The sequence below is a fragment of the Elephas maximus genome, chromosome 1, assembly GCF_024166365.1.
Source record: "Elephas maximus indicus isolate mEleMax1 chromosome 1, mEleMax1 primary haplotype, whole genome shotgun sequence".
Lineage (NCBI taxonomy): Eukaryota > Metazoa > Chordata > Mammalia > Proboscidea > Elephantidae > Elephas > Elephas maximus.
The window spans coordinates 214,502,998-214,524,253 of NC_064819.1; the positions used below are offsets into that span (position 1 = coordinate 214,502,998).

General features: G+C 38.7%; 1 protein-coding gene across 11 annotated transcripts in view; it reads right to left on the bottom strand.

Annotated features, from left to right (window-relative positions):
* PLAGL1 (PLAG1 like zinc finger 1) overlaps positions 1–21,256 on the bottom strand; it is a 146,348-nt gene that overhangs the window by 71,380 nt on the left and 53,712 nt on the right. For 5 of the 11 annotated variants that reach the window (XM_049902746.1, XM_049902663.1, XM_049902736.1 and 2 more), the window contains exon 1: positions 12,054–12,360. The exons of 2 other annotated variants lie outside the window; for them this stretch is intronic. The gene's annotated coding sequence lies outside the window, so the exon portion shown is untranslated. Of the gene's footprint in view, positions 1–10,659; positions 12,361–21,256 lie in introns of those variants that run through there. 4 more of the 11 variants (XM_049902675.1, XM_049902703.1, XM_049902694.1 and 1 more) reach the window with 3 other exon arrangements.

Consider the following 21,256-nt stretch of genomic DNA (forward strand, 5'->3'; position numbering starts at 1 on the left):
CCTGAAAAAGTTCCCAATGCTACAGCTGGAACAATTTAAGCAACGTAAAAATAGTATTAGATTATAAGCCAAAGACTAAAATAAATATTCACGAAAACATACTGATATAAATAAATGAGGGAAAACAGACAAATCTTGCTTAAAAAAGAATTCCAGTTAATAGATGTACAAAAAATGAAGGCAATAGAAAATTACTATTACAATACCACAGTAACGGTTGATTTAGATAAGACCCACTGATAAGTACTAAAATTAGTGGGCAAACTTTAAGGAGAAATAGGATATTTGTATAGCTTCATAATACTACCTTCAAAATATTAATTACTGTGGTGATTTTAATGTATGTCCAAAATTATCTGATGATCTTACTTCCCCTTCCCTTGAGTGCGGACTTGTTTCTAACAAGTAGAGTACATTGCTGTTGTTGTTAGGTGCTGCTGAGTCAGTTTCAACTCACAGTGACCCTACAGGACAGAGGAGAACTGCCCCATAGGGTTTCCAAGGAGCTGCTGGTGGAGTTGAACTGGCGACCTTTTGGTTAATAGCCAGCTTTTAACCACTACACCACCAAGGCTCCCAGAGTATAGAAAGTAATAGTAACACTATAAGGGAGAAACTTAGCAGACATCATCTTAACTCTGTGATCAAGGTTAATATGATCAGCTGATGTTGATATCCTGTGTGCCTAATACGATGCAATGAGAAGGACACAATACCCCTGTGATATTCTTTCCCCAAATACATATACTTAGTCTAACTGTATCAAATCATCAACAACCCAAACTGAGAGATGGTCTACAAAACACATGACCAGTACTCTTCAAAAGTGTTAAGGTCGTGAAAAACAAGGAAAGACTGAGAAACTCACAGTTTGGAGCAGACTAGGGACACATGACAACTAAATGCAATGTGGTATATATGTACCCTGGAACAGAAGAACATTAATGAATAACTGGGAAATCTGAATAAAGTCTGTAGTTTATAGTATTGTGCCAATATTAATTTCTTAATTTTGGTAAATATACCATGGTTATGTAAGGTGTTAATACTAGAGAAGCTGGATGAATGGTATTAGGAATGCTCTGTATTATCTCTGCAACTCTTCTGTAAATCTAAGATTATTCCAGAATAAAATGTCATGAAAGCAAGTATCAGTAAACTAGGAATAGAAAAAACTGCCTCAATCTGGTAAAGAGCATCTACAAAAAAATGTGCAGTAAATATCATCCTTAATAGTGAGGTACCGAACTATTCTCTCAAGATCAAGAACAAAGCAAGGATATCTAGTCTTACTACTTTTTATTCAATATTGTTCTGGAGGTCTAGCCAGTACAATAAGGCAAGAAAAAAAAAAAAAGCACAGAAATTGGAAAGGAAGATTTAAGTGAATTTTCGCTTGCAAATGACATGATTGTACATTTAGAAAATCTAAAAAAAAAAAAAAAAAATGCAATAAGCACACTTAGCAAGATCACTGTTATGGACTGAATTGTGTCTCCCCAAAATATGTGTTAGAATACTAACTCTTATTCCTGTGGAATAGGATAAATACCTGTTCTTTAAGGTATACTTTTGGTGTTAGGAAACCTTTCAGTGTTAGGAAACTAAGACAATCACAAAACACAAGCTCAGTACACAAAAACCAATTTTATTTCTATAAACTATAAAGACAGTTGGAAAGTAAAACTGGAAAAAAAATTACAGTAGCATCAAAAAAAATTTAACACCTAGAAACGAATTTAACAAATTTTGTGTAAATCCTGTACAATGAAAATTACAAAACAATGTTGAAAGTAAATGAAGAACTTATTCAATGGAGAGATATACCACGTTCATAAACTGGAAGATTCAATATTGCTAAGAGGTCTATTAATCCAAAACTTATCTGCAGAGTCAATGACTCTCAATCAAAAATCTGACAGACTTTTAAAACTGAAGTTGACAAGCTGATTCTAAAGCCTATACGAAAATGCAAAGCACTTAAATAGCCAAAGCAATCTTTAAGAAGAATAAAACTAGAAAGTTTACACCACCATATGTGAAGACTTATACAGTAATTTAAAAAGTGTGAAATGATGCAAGAATCAACAAATAGACCGGTGGAACACAACAGAGTCCAGAAATAGACCCAAACATATACATACAATCATTCAGATACCACTGCAATTCAATGAGAAAAGAAAAAAAATTTCAATAAATTGTGTAGAGCTGCTGGATGTCAATATAGAAACTAGATCTTGACCCGTACCTCACCCCATACACAAAAATCAACTGGAAATAAATCACAGATCTAACTGTGAGGACTAAAGCTATAGGCATCTGAAGGAAACCAGAGGTAAATGTCTTCAAAACCTTGAAGATGGTCAAAAATGAGGGTGAGAGAAAATTCTGTGGAAAGAATGCAAAAAAAAAAAAAAAAAAGACAACATGAGCTCAAACACAGAAAACCCTAAAGAATCCTCAAGAAAACTACTGAAACTAATAAAAGAGTTCAGCAGAGTATCAGGATACAAGATAAACATACAAAAATCAGTTGGATTCCTCTACTCCAACAAAAAGAACATCGAAGAGGAAATCACCAAATCCATACCATTTACAGTAGCCCCCAAGATGATAAAATACCTAGGAATAAATCTTCCCAGAGAGGTAAAAGACCTATACATAGAAAAGTACAAGACACTACTGCAAGAAACCAAAAGAGACCTACATTAGTGCAAAAACATACCTTGCTCATGGATAGGAAGACTTAACATTGTAAAAATGTCTATTTTACCAAAAGTGATCTACAGATACAATATGATTCCAATCCAAATTCCCACATTTTTTAATGAGATGGAGAAACAAATCACCAACTTCACATGGAAGGGAAAGAGACCCCGGATAAGTAAAGCATCACTGAAAAAGAAAAACAAAGTGGGAGGCCTTACTTTACCTGATTTTACAATCTATTATATCACCACAGTAGTCAAAGCAGCCTGGTACTGGTACAACAATAGATACACAGACCAATGGAACAGAATTGAGAAACCAGACATAAATCCATACACGTCTGACCCACTGATATTTGACAAAGGTCCAAAGTCAGTTAAATGGGGAAAAGACAGTCTGTTTAACAATGGTGTTGGCACAATTGGATATCCATCTGCAAAAAAAATGAAACAAGACCCATACCCCACACCATGCACAAAAAATCACTCAAAATGGGTCAAAGACCTAAACATAAAATCTAAAACGATAAAGTTTATGGAAGAAAAAATAGAGACAACATTAGGAACCCTAAAACATGGCATAAACAGTATGTAAAACATTACTAACAATGCATAAACGCTAGAAGAGAAACTAGATAACTGGGAGCTCCTAAAAATCAAACACCTATGCTCATCCAAAGACTTCACCAAAAGAGTAAAAAGATTACCTACAGACTGCAAAAAAGTTTTTAGCGATGACATTTCCGATCAGTGTCTGATTTCTAAAATCTACATGACACTGTAAAAGCTTAACTACAAAAAGACAAATAACTCCATTAAAAAATGGGCAAAGGATATGAACACGCACTTCGCTCAAGAAGACATTCATGTAGCTAACAGATACATGAGAAAATGCTTATGATCATTGCCATTAGAGAAATGCAAATCAAAACTACAATGAGATTCCATCTCACTCCCACAAGGCTGCCATTAATCTAAAAAACACAAAATAATAAATGTTGGAAAGGATGTGGAGAGACCAGGACACTTACTTACACACTGCTGGTGGGAATGTAAAATGGTACAACCACTTTGAAAATCAATTTGGCACTTCCTTAAAAAGCTAGAAATAGAACTACCATACGATTCAGCAATCTCACTCCTTGGACTATATCCTAGAGAAATAAGAGCCTTCACATGAACAGATATGTGCACACCCATGTTCACTGCAGCACTGTTTACAATAGCAAAAAGATGGAAGCAACCAAGGTGTCCATCAACGGATGAATGGATGAATAAATTATGGTATATTCACACAATGGAATACTATGCATCAATAAAGAACAATGATGAATCCGTGAAACATTTCGTAACATGGAGGAATCTGGAAAGCATTATGCTGAGTGAAATTAGTCAGTTGCAAAAGGACAAATATTGTATGAGATCACTATTATAAGAACTCCAGAAACAGTTTAAACAGAGAAGAAAGTATTCTTTGATGGTTACGAGAGGGAGGGAGAGGTGTATTCACTAATTAGCAGACAAGAACTATTTTAGGTGAAGGGAGAGACAACACACAATACAGGAGAGGTCAGCGCAACTGGACTAAATCAAAAGCAAAGAGGTTTCCTGAATAAACTGAACGCCTCGAAGGCCAGTGTAGCAGGGACGGGGGTTTCAGGACCATGGCTTCAGGGGACAACTAAGTCAATTAGCATAATAAAATCTATTAAGAAAACATTCTGGATCCCATTTTGGAGAGTGGTGTCTGGGGTCTTAAATGCTAGCAAGTGCCCATCTAAGATGCATTAATTGGTCTCAACCCACCTGGAGCAAAGAATAAAGAACACCAAAGACACAAGTAATTATGAGCCCAGGAGACAGAAAGGGCTACATAAACCAGAGACTACCATCAGCCTCAGACCAGAACTAGATGGTGCCCGGCTAGAACTGATGACTACCCTGACAGGAAACACAACAGACAACCCCTGAGGGAGCAGGAGAGCAGCGGGATGCAGTCCTCAAATTCTCCTATAAAGACTAAATTGTCTGACTGAGACTGGAAGGATCCAAGGGGTCATGGTCCCCAGACCTTCTGTTAGCCCAAGACAGGAACCATCCCCAAAGCCAACTCTTCAGACAGGGATCGGACTGGACTACGGGATAGAAAATGCTGCTGGTGAGGACTAAGCTTCTTGGATCAGGTATACACACGAGCTTATCTGGACAGCTCCTGTCTGGAGGGAAGATGAGAGGGCAGAGGGGATCAGAGGTTGCCCACGTGAACTCGAAAATAGAGAGCAGATAGCAGAACGTGTGGTCTCTGGGGAGAGCAACTAGGAGTATATAGTGAGGTATATGTAAGCTATTATATGAGAGGCTGACTTGATTTGTAAACTTTCACTTAAAGCACAATAAAAAATTTTTTAAAAATACAGCACTAGATCACTCCCCCAAAAATTGATAACTTGAGATAATTTTTTTTAATTCTGTGTACAAAATGGCACTCTTAAGAGCATAAACAGGCAAACTTCAGACAAGCAGAAAATATTCGCAAACATGTACCTGACAAAGGTTTTCTACCCAGAATATAAAAAATCAAACTAAACCTATTACCATCAAGTCGATTCTGACTCATAGCGACCCTAGAGGACAGAGCAGAACTGCCCCATAGGGTTTGCAAGGAGTTGCTGGTGGATTTGAACTACTGACTTTTTGGATCGCAACCGTAGCTCTTAACCACTATGCCAACAGGGCTGCACCCAGAAAATAAAAGGAAGTAAAAATCGTTAATAAAAGATAAACCACCTAATAAAAAACAGTCAAAAGATTTTAAGACACTTCACAAAATAAATATAAATGGCCAAGAAACAAAATATTCAACATTATTAATATTCATGGAAATGCAACCAACCTACCCCAAGATTACCAATTCAGCTCATATCCAAGAGACATAAGCATATGCCCACCAATGGCAGTCTCAAGAACAATTATAGCAAAAATCAAGAAAAGGTTTACACACAGAAAGAAATAATTTTTGATGGTTACCAGGGAGAGGAAGAGGGTAGAGGAAATATCACTAACTAGACAGTAGACAAGTATTAACTTTGGTGAAGGGAAAGGCAATACACACAATACAGGGGAAGTCAGCTCAACTTGGCCAAGGCAAAAGACGACGCTGTGAGGAACGCAAAAAAAAAAAAAAAGACAACCACAGTAAATACTATAACATACAATCCTACAACAACAGTAAAAAACAAACAATAGGTTACAAGCAGAGACACAGGTAGATATGTACACTGACTTGGGGTAGGAGGGAGTATAGGAGTACATCCACGTACACGCATGGGTTTGGCTGTGGATGTTTTTACATACATATTAGTATAGGGTCACTATGAGTCGGAATTAACTCGAAGTCAACTGGTTTGTTTTTTATTTTTTTGTATGTGCAGCATATATATTCATATGTATATTAAAGCACACAGGGGGCACAATCATAAAAGCTTCCTAGACACAACCAAACACCTCACGGGACCAAGTTGCTGGGGCTGCGGGCTAGGGACCATGGTCTCAGGGGACAAGTAGGTCAACTGGCATAACAGAGTCCATAAGGAAAATATTCTACATCCTACTTCAGTGAGTAGGTCTGGGGTCTTAAAAGCTTACAATCAGCCATTTAACATTCAATTATTGGTCTCATCTAGTCTGGAGCAAAGGAGAATGAGGAAAACCAAAGACACAAGGAAGCAATTAATCCAAAGGACTAATGGATCATATGAACTCAGCCTCCACTAGGCTGCGTCCAGAAGAACCAGATGGTGCCTGGCTACCAACACCAAGAGCTCTGACCAGGATCACTATAGAGGGTCCTGGAAAAGTGGGAGAAAAATGTAGAGCAAAATCCAAATTCACAAAAAAGACCAGACTTACTGGTCTGACAGAAACTGAAGAAATCTCCAAGACTATAACCCCTAGACACCCTTTCTAACTGAGAGCTGAAGCCACTCCCGAAGTTCACCTTTCAGCCAAATACTGGACAGGTGTATAAAACAATACCCATGAGGAACGTGCTTCTTAGAATAATCAAGCATTAAAGACCAAATGGGCAACACCTGCCCAGAAGCAAAGATTAAAAAGGCAGGAATGGGCAAGAAGACTAGATAAATGGAAATGAGGAACCCAGGGTGGAAAGGGGGAGAGTGCTGACACATTGTGGAGATAGCAATCAATGTCACGAAACAATTTGTGCATAAATTATTAAATGGGGAACTAATCTGCTCTGTAAACGTTCACCTAAAGCACAAAAAAATGTTTAAAAAAAGAACATTTGTAGAAATTTATTTATAATAACCAGAAACTGAAAACAATTCAAATGTTCATCAACGAGAGAAAGAATAAATAAATTGTGGTATATCCACACAATACAATACCATTGAAAACTGGAATGGTCCACAGTTTGTCAATCCTTGCTATACAGGAAAAAGAACTACTTACCTCATGTAAGCAAAAGAAAACCAACACAAATAATAAACTGAATTGTTCCACTTATATGACATTAAAGAACACTTAAAAATAATCCACGGTGAGAAAACTCAGGAGTAGTAGTTGCCTGGGGAAGGGAGGTAGCTCTACTGATAGCAAAGGGCAGGAGGAAACTTTTGCAGGGATGAAAATGTTTTATCTCGATCTGGATGGTGTTTACACAGGTGCATACACATGTAAATTTCATGAAGGTATACATTTTATTTTTATGTCTTTGTTGTACATAAATTATAGCTCAATTTTGGGGAAAAGGCAAATTAGACAAAGATACGATCTGAAGAAACTACCTAGAATTCAACATCAACAAAAAATATGTGAAACATACGAATGCTAGATTAAAAGATATGAATGACAGAATGAAAACGTCTAACGGAAGTCTAATCAGAGTTCTTGAAGGAAAAGAATAGAAAAAATGTAAGGAAGGAGGGAGGAAACACTGAAAGCAATAAAGGATAAAACTTCCAATAATTGATGAAAAACCTTAGAGACAGAAAGCACAACAAATCTAAAGCAGGCTAAACGAAATGCCAATACCTAGACACACCCTGTCACAACACTGCAGAACACCAGAGAAAAGAGATTTTAAAAGCAAAGAAAAGACAGAGGACCAACAATTAACAGTTATTTAAACTCACATTGGAAAGTAGAATGGAATGATACCTCCAAAGAGCTGAGAGAAAAGAACCGTCCGTCTGGAACTGTATACCCTACAAAACCATCATTCGAGAAAAACAAAAATAAAGACCTTTTCTTACCATCAACAGTTGCTTAATAAACAAGCTTCGAGAGTACATACTTTAGGAAGAAAAGCAAAACAGAGGCGTCAGATGCAAGAAGGAATGACAATGCAAAGGATCCGCAGAAAAAGAAAAATAATATCAAGTTTTACAGCAGAAAAAAAATTAAGATGGAACTGAAACACCAAGTGACAACAACATATAAGCCAGGAGATTAACTGGAGCCAAAGCAATTTAGGGTTCTTGAATTCGTTGGAAGAAAAACAGAATAATTAATCAACTTAGATTGTTAAGTTTGGACATTAAAAACTTAAAGGAAATTACTAAAAGAGATAAAACATATTTTCACACTTATCAAGAGGTAAAAAAATGGAGTAAGAAACAATCTAAAAAGTAGCAAGCAGGAAAAACACACACACACATGCACAGAGGAGACAGGGTTAAAATATAAAAAAATAAAATGTTAATGTTAATCCTAACTATATCAGTAACCGCATTAAACCTAATTGGACTGAGAACTCCAGTTAAAGAACAAAGATTGTCAGAGTGGATTAGAAAAAAAACAAATCAGCTATAGCCTATTTACAAGTGACAAATCTCAAACATAAGGAGAAAATTTGAAAGAAAGAGATTTTTTAAGCAAATATTAACCAAGGTAAAAGCATGACAATAGTATTATAAAATAGATTTTAAGGCAAAAGGTATTTGGAAAAGGAAGCGTATGCCATCGCTATACAATGACAGAAGTTCCAATTTACAGAGAACACAAGGCAATTCCAAACTTGCATATACTTTCAAATTTTATGAAGTAAAAGTTTCACAGAATTACAAGAAATGGAGAAAGTCCATCACTGTACTGTGAGATTTTTAAGATACACATCTTAAAAACTGATGGATCCAACAAGCCAAAAAATTATTAACACTAAAAAAGCTTTGAACACCATAATTCTTAGCCTTGATATAAGGGACATACAGATATAGGACCTTGCCTCAAATGTCTGTGAATACATGTTTTCTCAGTCATATGAGGAGCGGTTGAAAAACTAACCATGAGGCCATAAAGCAATTCTCAAATTTCAAAGAATCGGTATCATATAGAACTCGTTTGCTGACTACAGTGCAAGTTAGAAATCAATAACAAGAAGATAGCTCACAAAAATGTACACATTTGAAACTAGAAAGTACTTCTAAAAATCTAATATGCAAAGAAAAAAATCACAATGAAAAACATTTTAAATTCTTAGAACTTAACAATGTATTACACATAAAGCTACAGTAGTTAAAATTCTATAGTATGTGCAGAAAGACAAATGACCAGAGTCTATTCCACTAGAATCAGGAACCTGGCCTTAAGCCCAAGCATATGTAGGAAGATGTGTACGATGAGAGTTGTGGCACTGCAAATCACTGGTATGGGCGCAATTACCCTTCCAAACTGGAAAAAGAAAATCAATTAATTTTGATCTGGCAACAAAAACAAGATATATATATGTCCCAGTTAAATTAAAGTACTAAATGTGGGGGAAAATAAAAACTTACAGGAAAAAAAAAAAATTTCAGAACACATTTCTGTAACAGTAGAGAAAAACGTCTTAAGACAAAAAAACACAAAGAAAAGATTAGTAATGTCTGCAGTTTACATAACCAACAAGGGATCTGTAGCTACAAAAATGCTTTCCAAGAGATATTTCTGCAATGATTGAAATGTTCTGTTCTATAATATAAAATATAATAGCCACTAGTCACATGTGGCTATTGAGCCCCTGAAATGTGGCTAGAGCAACTGAGGAACTGAAATTGTTGAAGTAAATATGACAAAATGTTAGCATTTTTTAAAACTCTGAGTGAAGGTCCCATGAGGGTTTGTTTTATTTTTATATACTTCTCAGTAATTTTTTCATAAAAGAATTTTGTTTCATTATAGAAAATATAAATCCAATTTTATAAAAAAAATATATATATATATACACACAAGTGTCTTTGCATAAGAAAGCAAACACCAAAATGTCCATAATGTTATCTTTAAATTTTTTATTTTTCCTCTAAATACTTTAAAAATATTACAGATTATTTAAGGTAAAAAGAATAATTCAATAGACACTGATTTGTCTACCCACACAATCTAGGAAATAAAACGTACAAATATTGTTGAAGTTCCCTAAATACTTCTCTCTCTGATCATGATTTCAAAGAGAAGCCAGGACATATGAGTAATAAGACTAGAACCCTGGCTTCAGGCATCTTCATTTTATGACATCCATACTTTAATATACTTTATTTAGAAAGTCAGCATACAAACATATGTGTATCATTTAACAGAGTTATAAAGCAAACATCCATGTAACTATCTTTCAGGTCAGGAAATAAAGAATTTCCAGCTTCCCAAAAGCCCTCCCCCTGTGTATTCCTTCACATTCAAGACCCCTTTCTTCTCTTGAGATGACCACTGACTTTGCTTTTATGGCTTTAATGTCTTTATGTTGTTTCTCTGCTACTTTCACCATCTATGTATCCATCCCTAAACAATAGCTTTGTTTTGCCAGGTCCCGAATTTTACATAAATGACATCATACAGTATTCTTCTGCAACTCCCCCCCCCCCCAAACAATACTGAGATCCATTTGTCTTGAAACACAAAACTATTTCATCTCCTTCTGTATTGTGGTCCATTATATGACTAGAGGATAATTTACCTTTTTCCTTCCGATGGCCACGAAGGTTGCTTCCAGCTTTCTGGTGTCACAAACAACTCCGCAGTAAACTTTCTTGTACTTGTCTGTGTATATGTATATTTTTCTAGGGCAGTGGCTTTCAAACTTTTTTGACCATGACTCATAGTAAGAAATGACATTTTACATCATGACACACAGATCTGTGTATATAAAAAGTTTCTTCATATGAAACAAATAACCTACGACCTGCCACACATTCTGTTCCCTAGTATAGTCCGTGTTTACAAAATGCTGATCATTGTCCACTTAATTGATTTCACCACCCACTAAAATGGGGTTCAAACTTGGTTAGACATCGCCCTAGAGGATGAATACCTAGGAATGGGCTGTTAGACCATGGAACGCACACACTGTCAACTTTTCTAGATTCTTAACTCAAACAGATGTTCTTATCTAAGTATATATGAATTGATCGCAATATAATTTTTGCGCTGAAAATGTGGAAAGTCAGACTATTTTCTATCTTTTCATTCGGTTATTAAAGAGTATTAAACACTTACCATGTGCTAAGTAACCACTGGATCCCGAAGGAGACTGATGGGTTAATACACTGGGGTGGGGGAGTGGGGAGGACATAAGGGACCAGGACCTCAGTGAGGCCCCAGAATGCTCACAGGAGGGGCCTCCGATCCCGACTGCGGAGGGAGGGGCCAAAGAAGGATTCCTGGAAGAAGGAGGACCTAAGCTGAGTGTTTCTATTTTTAATTTTTACTGGTTTCCTAAAACATAAAAAGTTACACGTTTGTTGAAAAAAAAAATTCAAAATTACAAGAGTGTATTTTTTAAGAAGTCAAAATCCCCACTACCACCCTTAAAGTTTGATGCTAAGGTTAATCCATGGCTGCATACAAACTACCCTGATCTAGGAAATTTTTTAATATTTAAAGATTTTAAAGAGTGTATCTAATAATACAGCCCAGAAAACTAAAGCATATAATAATTTTCCATAATGGACGTAAATGCAAACATTTCTTGTTTAGTCACACTGTTACTTTTAAGACTTTTTTTCCCCTTGTGGAGAAATCAGAGTACCACGTTTTAAAAATCGAGTCTATTTACTGTTTACCAAAATTAGATGAATGCTTCATTCAATAAGTGGCATTAAAAACTACTAGTCGAAAAAAAACTGGAAAGCCTTCGTGGCTTGCCCGGTGACAATTTGTCGGAGTTTCACACTTGGTCCCGAGCGAGCCCGGGACCGTCACGTACGCGGCACGTCGGCTCCGGCACACCCTCCCGGAGCAGCTCGGAGCCGAGGACCGGACCGCGCACCGCGGCAAACCGCCGCCCGCTGTCCCCAGGCCCGCCACGCACCCTCCGCCCAGCCGCTTGGCCGGGGTGACCCCACCACCTACCCTGCGGGGTCAGCAGCCCCCCGGAACTCAGGCAGGGCCGCTCGGGCGCGCCACCTCCGCGGCCATGACGGCGACCCGGGGAAGCGCCCCGCGCGCCCAGGCCCGCGGTCCGCGGGCTTTGGGAGAGCCGCCCCGTCCGTCCGCGCGTCCGTCCACCAGGAGAGCCAAGCGAGAATACAGCCCAGACGTGTCTAAATCAGGGCGTAGGGCGTTCCCGATGGGCTGAATGACAAACAGCAGATGCCGTGGGCTTTGCCGCCAGCAGCAGCGCGAGGATGGCTGCGCTGAGGAGGCCGCGCACAGGCGGAGCCCGGGAGCCAGAACGGCGCGTCCGAGAGGAGGGCGCTGGGGCCCCTGGCGGGGGCGTCACGTGGCAGCAGGAGGCCCCGCTGGGGAGCCAGGGGGTCGGCTGCAGAGGCGGCGGCGGAGGAAAAGGACAGGCGCCTGGACTGCCGACCAACTGAGTCATAAGTGGCGGCAAACCCAAGATCATCCAGGTGCGGAGCTGGCGCAGGTAGACCCAAACCAGCCCGAAGCCCCGTATCAGAGACTGTTCGCTTAAGTCACCAGCAGGATGAACCGCCCTGAGCCAAACCATAAATTAGAAACCGACAGATGCTAGGAGGACACTCGCAATAGGCCAAACTTACCTCCTATTCGTGCAGCCTTAAAACGATAGTGGCAGCCTACGTTTGACCACTAACTGGGAGCCGGGCAGTGTTCTAAGTACTTTACAAGTAAATAAATAAGATCTTTACCGCAACCCTGTGAGAAATACGAGTATTCCGGTCTGAGAGATGAAGAAGCTGAGGCACAGAAAGACTAGACAGAAGTAATTTTACAGTTATGGAATTGTACTTTTATGCCTTAACTTTTTTTTTTTTTATCGTAATGTTACCTGAATTCAAGAGTAAGCTGAAATGAATCTCGAGACCTTTTTCTTCCTTACGAGATACATATTTTTGAAAGATGCCTATAAATATTACGTAAAAAGACTAAGAAAGGTACAAGTAATTCAGGACATGTTTCTTTCAGACAGTCTCATAGCTCTGAAAGATGAGGTTGTTAGCATCTTACACTCCTATCCACCTTCACCTCCAACCTGCCGATTTCCCTTGCTTACATTACCTTTGGCTCACTAGCAATTCGAACATTTGCAATTGCTCTAAGGTCTTAATTCTTCCAGATGTTTAGCCTTACCTCTATATTTAAAGGGCTTCAGCACTCATCCCAACGTCTCCACTCCTAAAGTCTTTATTTTCATTTACTTCTTGATGGATGGCTTTACTTTTCAAGTCTTTTTTTTTTTTTTTTTAAAGAAGGGCTTATAGATACCTTGTGTATGAAAAGATCTACTTTTTATTTTTATACATAAATAAAAATGGAACTCAGTAAATATTTTGGATTAAGAACTTCCTTCCAAATCTAATAGAATAAGAAGGCAATTGAGTCACTGGCTCTTGACATCAAAGATTTCTGTGGAGAGATCTGAAACCTACATAATTTGCCCTATGGAGGTGATCCGATTTTTCTGCTAGATTGCCTGAAGAATTCTTTATCTTTAAAGTACCCAGTTAATATCCTTATCTGAGCTATGTCTCCAGTGCTGACTATCCTGTATCAGTTCTTCCCAGTACATAGTATGATCTTTCAATTTATGGATTCCAGGCTTCTTTTATTATAATATTCCATTCATATATCTGGAGAAGTTTGTCCTTGGCTGGATTTTCTACTTCAGAGTTATCAATACCCTTTTATCTGATCTATATTCGATATTCAGCTTCTTTTGATCCGCATCCACTCTGATTATCTTGGAAACCCTGGTGGTGTAATGGTTAAGAGCTACAGCTGCTAACCAAAAGGCCGGCAGTTTGAATCCACCAGGTGCTCCCTGGAAACCCTATGGGGCAGTTCTACTCTGTCCCTTAGGGTCCCTCTGAGTTGCAATCAACTCAATGACAATGGGTTTTTTCTGATTATTTCAAAATAGTCTGTTCAATAGTTTTTCTAGCTTATTAGATTTTAAGATGTTCTTTTGACACTCACTTGGTTTTTTAACTGGGCAATTCCCCTTTCTATCACATTCTTAGCAATATTGAGCTGTTTTGTGAAATTCATATTCTTAATTTTTCTGTAAAGCACATACAAGGAATATAAATTTTTGTTCCTTGGTTTTCTTCCAGACTTAGTTCTTCATCTATTTTCCACATGCTATTTTTCATAACTCCCACTCCTGTCTCCCATATTATAGCATGTTTGTGTAACAGCTATGTCAAATATTTTCTTCTTGCTTATCCATAAAAGTTAACAACAGACCTTCTATTTGCACTAACACACTGTGGATAAATTCCTGGCACACTTTCTTCTTTACCTGGGACCTACCTGTCTTCTCCATATGGAGCTTCAGTTTTAGGGCTCAGTGTCATTTCTATCTACTTCTTCTATATCCGGGGGAATCTGGAGACAGAGGAAGGGGAAAGCTCAGCTTAGACTGAGTACAGAGCTAGCGGGGAAATCTCCCTTCTGAGAGTCCTTTACTTCCTACACTAGCCCATCTTCAAGCCAAGAACACATATCCTCTGCCTGTGAGCTTCAGTTCATTTGCCCAATTTAGCACAGTACCTCAGAGGGGGCAAACTTCCTGTCTCTGGCAAGATCCAACAGCGGTGTGTAATGCTTCCTTGTTTTCACAGGGGTGACACTTCTTTCCAAATCCGAGGACATTTGTGAGAATTCTCAGGATTTGATCTGACCATCATTTTCCTGGGTATGTCTTGTGGGGGTAGGTGGAGGGTTGGAGTATTCAAACACATCTGGAGACATCACACTTCAACAGAATCTTAGATATCTTTGTCATCACTTCACAAAGTTTATGTTATAAGATTATACCTTTTTCTTTCTTTGGTTGCAACAGGTGAGTTGTTTTTGTTTTGTTTTTTACTACTTCATTTCTTCCAGGTGGTTTAAACTAAAAAAAAAAAACTCATTGCCATAGAGTTGATTCTGACTCATAGCAATTAGGGTTTTTAATTGTTAATTGCTTCTTTCTTCACAAGTGACTCTGTGCGTTGTCTGTCTCTTTTCTTCTCTCATAATGAATTATATGAAAATCCTTGGATTTTTTTTTTTGCCCTTCAGTTATTTCTACAAAGTTTTCTTTGAACATGAATATGTTGACCTAGTAGCTGTGACACCCTCCTTTCTGTTAAGCCTCCCTTTAATGTCACAAGGCTTGGCACTACAAAGTACCAAACAAAGGTTTTAGAGTAAAGGCTACAAACTCAAGTCTCTACAAAATTTAAAACAACAAGGAGGTGCAACTGTACAGCTCAGGGTAATGGCTGCCATGTTGGAACATTCAGGGCAGTGCTGCCAAATCTGCTTAATTTTCAAGAGAAAAAAGATACCAAGTGTTTCCATATAAAATTTCCTAATTTTGAAAACACTGCAGAGTACAAATGAAGTATCTCTCACGGCCAAACTGAAGCCCAGGATTACAAGTCTGTGACCCATGTTCTAGAGCAAACCACTCATATATTCTGTAATCACTGTTTCACCTTCGAAGTATTTTGAGATAGTTTTGTTCTACAGGCTCTTCTTGCTCTGTATTTCTTTAGCAAATATACAGCAAGAAGATTTGTTTTGACATATTTACAATTTGATACAAAATGTCAGGACCCCAATGCTTTCATGAATAGGTTACTGGGGGTAACAGCTATGATCTGGCTAAAATTAATACCGTGTACGCAGACCAAAATAATGGGAAAAGGTATCATTTCAATTGATACAGAAAAGGCATTTGACAAAATTCAACATCCAATCTTAAAAAAATCAATTAATGAAACTTCCTTAACCTAATAATGGGTATATTAGTTTCCTGCAGCTTCTACACTAAATGAACACAAATTGGGCGGCTTAAAAGAGCGAAATTTATTCTCACAGTCCCGAAGGCCAGAAGTCTGAAATCACGGTGTCAGCAGGGTTGCAATCCCCTTGGAGGCTCTAAAAGATCCTGCTCTACTGGGTTGAAGAGCAGCCTCCCAAAATTCATGTTCTTCCTGTGTCTTAGTTCTCTAGTGCTGCTATAACAGAAATACCACAAGTGGATGGCTTTAACAAAGGGAAATCTATTCTCTCACAGTCTAGGAGGCTAGAAGTCTGAATTCAGCTCCAGGGGAAGGCTTTCTGTCTCTGTCGGTTCTGGAGGAAGGTCCTTGTCATCAATCTCCCCAGGTCAGGGAGCTTCTCAGCACAGGAAACCCAGGTCCAAAGGACATGCTATTCTCCTGGCTCTTATTTCTTGGTGGTATGAGATCCCCAGGTCTCTCTGCTCACTTCTTTCTATTTCAAAAGACATTGACTTAAAGCACAACCTAATCTTATAAAGACCTGCCTCATTAACATAAACTGCCTCTCCTACTGCCTCATTAACATCAGAGAGGTAGGATTTACACCACAGGAAAATCACATCAGATCACAAAATGGTGGACAATCACACAATACTGGGAATCATGGCCTAACCAAGTTGACATACATTTTTGGGGGACACGGTTCAATCCATAACATCCTAGAACCTCAGAATGTGACTTTATTTGGGAATAGAGTCTTTACAGATATACTTAGTTAAGATGAGGTCATATGCGGGGGCGGGGGGAAGCCTTAACCAATATTTTGTGGTGTGCTGTCAGGTCAATTCCGACACATAGCAACCCTATAAGACAGGGGAGAACTGCCCCTATAGGGTTTCCAAGGCAGTAACCTTTAAAGAAGCATACTACCATTATCTTTCTCCTGCAGAGGGGCTGGTGGGTTCTCTTAGTGGTCAAACCGCCGACCTTTCGTTTAGCACTCGAGTGCTTAACCACTGTGTAACCAGGGCTCCTTCTAATCCATGTAACTGGTGTCCTTATAAGACGAGATAGACCACCACGTGAAGACGAAGATAGAGATTGGGGTGATGCATCTGCCAATCTTAGCAAAGCCAAGGGTTGCTAAGCATTGCTGGCCACCACCAGAAGCTAAAACAGAAGCATGGAAGAAATTCTCCTCTAGAGCCTTAAGAGAACACTTAAGCATGGCCCTGCCGATGCCTTGATTTCAGACTTCCTGTCTCCAGAAATGTGAGAGAATAAATATCTGCTGTTTTAAGCCATCCAGATTATGGTACTTTGTCACAGCAGCCCTAGGAAACCCATACCCCTTTCCTGCCTCTTACAGTTTCCGGTGCTGTCAGCATTCCTTGGCTTCTGGCCACATTACTCCAATCTCTGTCTCCATCTGCACGTCACTGTCTTCTCTGCGTTTCAATCTCATAAGGATATTTATCATTGGATTTAGGGCCCACCAAATAATCCAGGATGATCTCCTCTTCCCAAGACCCTTTTTCCAACTAAGGTAATATTCAGAGGTTACAGGAACTTGGACATAGACATATCTTTCAAGGGGCCACCATTCAACACATTACAATGGGCATCTGTGAAAAACCTATAGTTAACATCATACTTGACAGTGGAAGACTAATGCTTTATCCTAAGTTCAGGTTTAATTTTCTCTAATAAAAATGTAAGTTAACACTTTAAAACCTATCTACCCATTGCCGTCGAGTCGATTCTGACCCATAGCGATGCTATAGGACAGGGTAGAACTGCCCCATAGTTTCCAAGGAGAACCTGGTGAATTCAAACTGACAACCGTTTGGTTAACAGCTAGCTGTAGCACTTAACAACTATGCCACCAGGGTTTCCTTAAAGTTTGAAGTCATTTTCAAACTAAACTACAGTTTAGCTAAGTTAGTAAAGAATGTTCACCTTGAGCATTTGCTCTTTTAAACAATTATCTACATCAGATCAAACTGACAACAGAACTCTAGAGCACAGATGAGTAGTTTATGGGGCAGTAAGTTTACGTCAAGGACGGTGAAATAACATGGGGTGAGACAGCAAGCACGGTGACACAGGTCAAGAATGTAGCCCGTGTCCTTGAACTATACATGTAGACATTGTTGAACAGGGGTATGATCTACTGTGTATATTTTCAGCAAAAATAAAATTTAAAAAAAGACTATGTAAACATATAGCTCTTTTGAAGCTCATGGCTTCTGGCCAAACCACCTCTCACTGTCCTTGGCGCTGGCCTCTCTCAACCTCCACGTCCCTTCTCCTTTTTTAGAGACTGTAGTTCTTGGCTCACAGGATTCCTCCTTCCCTCCCTACTGTTGTCACTACATGCAATGACTTCTCCATCTAGGTATCACTTCCTCAAACAGGCCTTCCCTGACAACATTTTTTTTTCTATTTTTCCCGAAGCAAAACTGGCTAGTGTCAACTCCTATCTTCAACTGAGACATTTGGGGAACACGGTCAGCTCAGAAGCTGATGCGTGGTCCATGTAGTTCCTCTACTGAATTTTTTGATATCATGTAGCAAACTGTTGCTATGTTACATGCATGCTGGAACATGCAATAATGATCATGCTACCTATCCATATTAAGGATTAAGATAGAAGGTAAGACAGAGGAACAGAGTAGCGTGTCACTCACACCAAAGTAGTCAATGAAGATGGCTGACTGACTTGGGCAGCTATGTGCTTTCTGATTTTACAATAAAATTTACTGACATGATTCAAATTCTACAAGGTGCAAATACATATTTCAAAATTTTTAAATGGAATTCAGTGTCTAGTTTGTAACTAAAATATCACATCAAAATGGATAGTAAAAACTTTTTTTTTATTAATAAACAACCAAAACCAGTGAGAAGTGATTTAAAATACAATCAATGGCACTGATCTTCATTCCTGTTCCATATGGCATGGAAAAAAAGCAAGCTGACTGGTCTAATGCTGGCCTTTGGAAAGAAGAAATAAATGTAATTTACATATATCAAATATTTATATTTATTCTATTTTCCTATCTACTATAATTAAAATTTCATCACAAATTCAACAGCAAGAGGAAAGAAGATAAAAAAGGGAGAGGTGGTAAAGGCTTTTCATAATTTCAGAGCACCAGCAACTCACTTTAAAATAAAAGGGCATGGCAGACTGACTATACCCGTTTATCTCTGCTCCCTCTCAAAGCTGCTAAAACAAGGTCATCAGAGGAGAGACACAAGCAGTGATTGAGAAAATTCAATGAATTCTGAAAGACAAAAGCAGGTGGAGGAATGGCACCAGACTTAAAGAGTGGAGAAGTGCCTACCAAGGCGCTCTGCATATAACGGTGCCAGGGAACAAGACGTCAAGGTGTAGGGCTGTCAAAAGAGTCTGTTGAAAGTCTTCACGTTACAAAGAGTGTAACTGGGTGACCAGGTGTGTTCCAGCATCCCAGGTAGTCAGGCAACCATGCCTCCTCCACCCCAGAGGAAACCAGAGATTTATTAACTAAATAAAGCAAATTGAGAAAGATCCATACTCAAAGAGACCCATAAAAAGAATGGCTCAAAACCAGAGGATTACTGAATGTCCAAAAACTGAGCTGGAGATCAATTTGGCTGTAAATCTATAATGCACTTTTCACTAAAAATTTTAAAAGACATTTAAAAAATTAAAATAGCAAAGAGTCCATTAGGGAAATACAAATCAAAACCAAAACGAGATAGTTCTTCGCACCCGCCAGAATGGCTGTTACCACAAAAACAGAAAGTAACGAGTGTTGCTGAGGATGTGGAGTAACTGGAACCCTCATCTATTGCGGGTGGGGTTGTAAAAACAGTGCGGCTCCTGTGGAAAATGGTTTGGCTGTATCTCAAAAAGTTACACAGAGAACTAACTACCTTATGACCCAGCAGTTTCACTCTTCGGTATAAACCCAAGAGACTTGAAAGAAGGACCTCAGACAGACACGAGTACACCAAGGTTTAGGACAGCATATTCACAGTAGCCAAAAGTGGAAACAACCTAAGTGTCCATCGACAGATGAATGGATAAACAAAAGGTGGTATATACGTAACAGTGGAATATTACTCAGTCATAAAAAGAAATAAAGTCCCAATTCATGCTACAATATAGGTGAGACTTGAAAACATTATGTTGAGTGAAAAAAGTCAGTTGCAAAAGGATAAATATTACATGATCCCAGAATAGGCAAATGTATAGAGACCAAAGTTAGTGGTTACCAGAGGCAGGGGGAGGGAGGGAGGTATCATTTAAGGGGTCCAGAGTTTGTGTTAAGGATGATGAAAAAATTGGAAAACAGATAGTGGTGACTGTTGGACAACATGGAGAATGCAATTAATGTCACTGGATTCTACACATAAAAATAGTTGAAATGTTTTGTTTCATGTATTTTATCACAATAACTTTTTTTCATCAGTAAAAATCACCTTACACTAAATACCTAACTGCTTTACCATATTTTTTACTGTTCATCTTATTGACAGCTTTCCTTTCCTTTTTCAGAGTTACTAGTCGGATAGCCTGAACTCTTGATTCTCTGACTTTAACAAAATTCCTCATGATCATCAGAAGATATACTTTACTTCCTATCCCAAGATGTCCCCAGTGACTCATGAACTCTGCCTTAACACGGACCTCTACATCTTTACCCTAGAGCAGGTGTCAGGAAGCTACAGCTCAGGGGTCAAATCTAGTCCAAAGTCGTCTTCTGTACGGTCTGTGAGTTAAGAATGGGTTTTATATTTTTAGACGGTCAAAAAAAAAAAAAAAAAATCAAAACAAGAGTATTTGGTGACATGTGAAAATTATATAAAATTCAATATTTAGTGACCATAAATAAAGCTTTATTGGAACACAGTCACACTCATTCGTTTACATATTGTCTATGGTTGCTTTCACACTACAATGGCAGAGCTGAGTATGTGAGAGAGACCATCTGGCCCTTTGCAGAAAAAGTCTGATAGCCTGAAGTCCAGGCATAGTCCTGACACCAGCTCAAACCATCTTGTCTCTTGTTTCTTCCCGTCCTGGGCATGTATTCTCATCCCAGGACTACTCTTAGCATCTCCAGCTCCTCTTAATCTCTATTCCTAAAGCAACCTGCCCTGCTGCTTGTCTTCCTGCCCCTCTGGCTCTCCTCAGAAGACACCCACTTTTGAGGGCCTCTCAAGCAGAGAAGGTACAATTGTCCAACACCCATTCAACATGAAATCAGATGCCATACACAAAGTCAATTTCAACTCAGAGCAACCCCATGTGGGTTCAAGTACAACTGTGCTCCACGGGTTTTTAATAGCTGATTTTTCAGA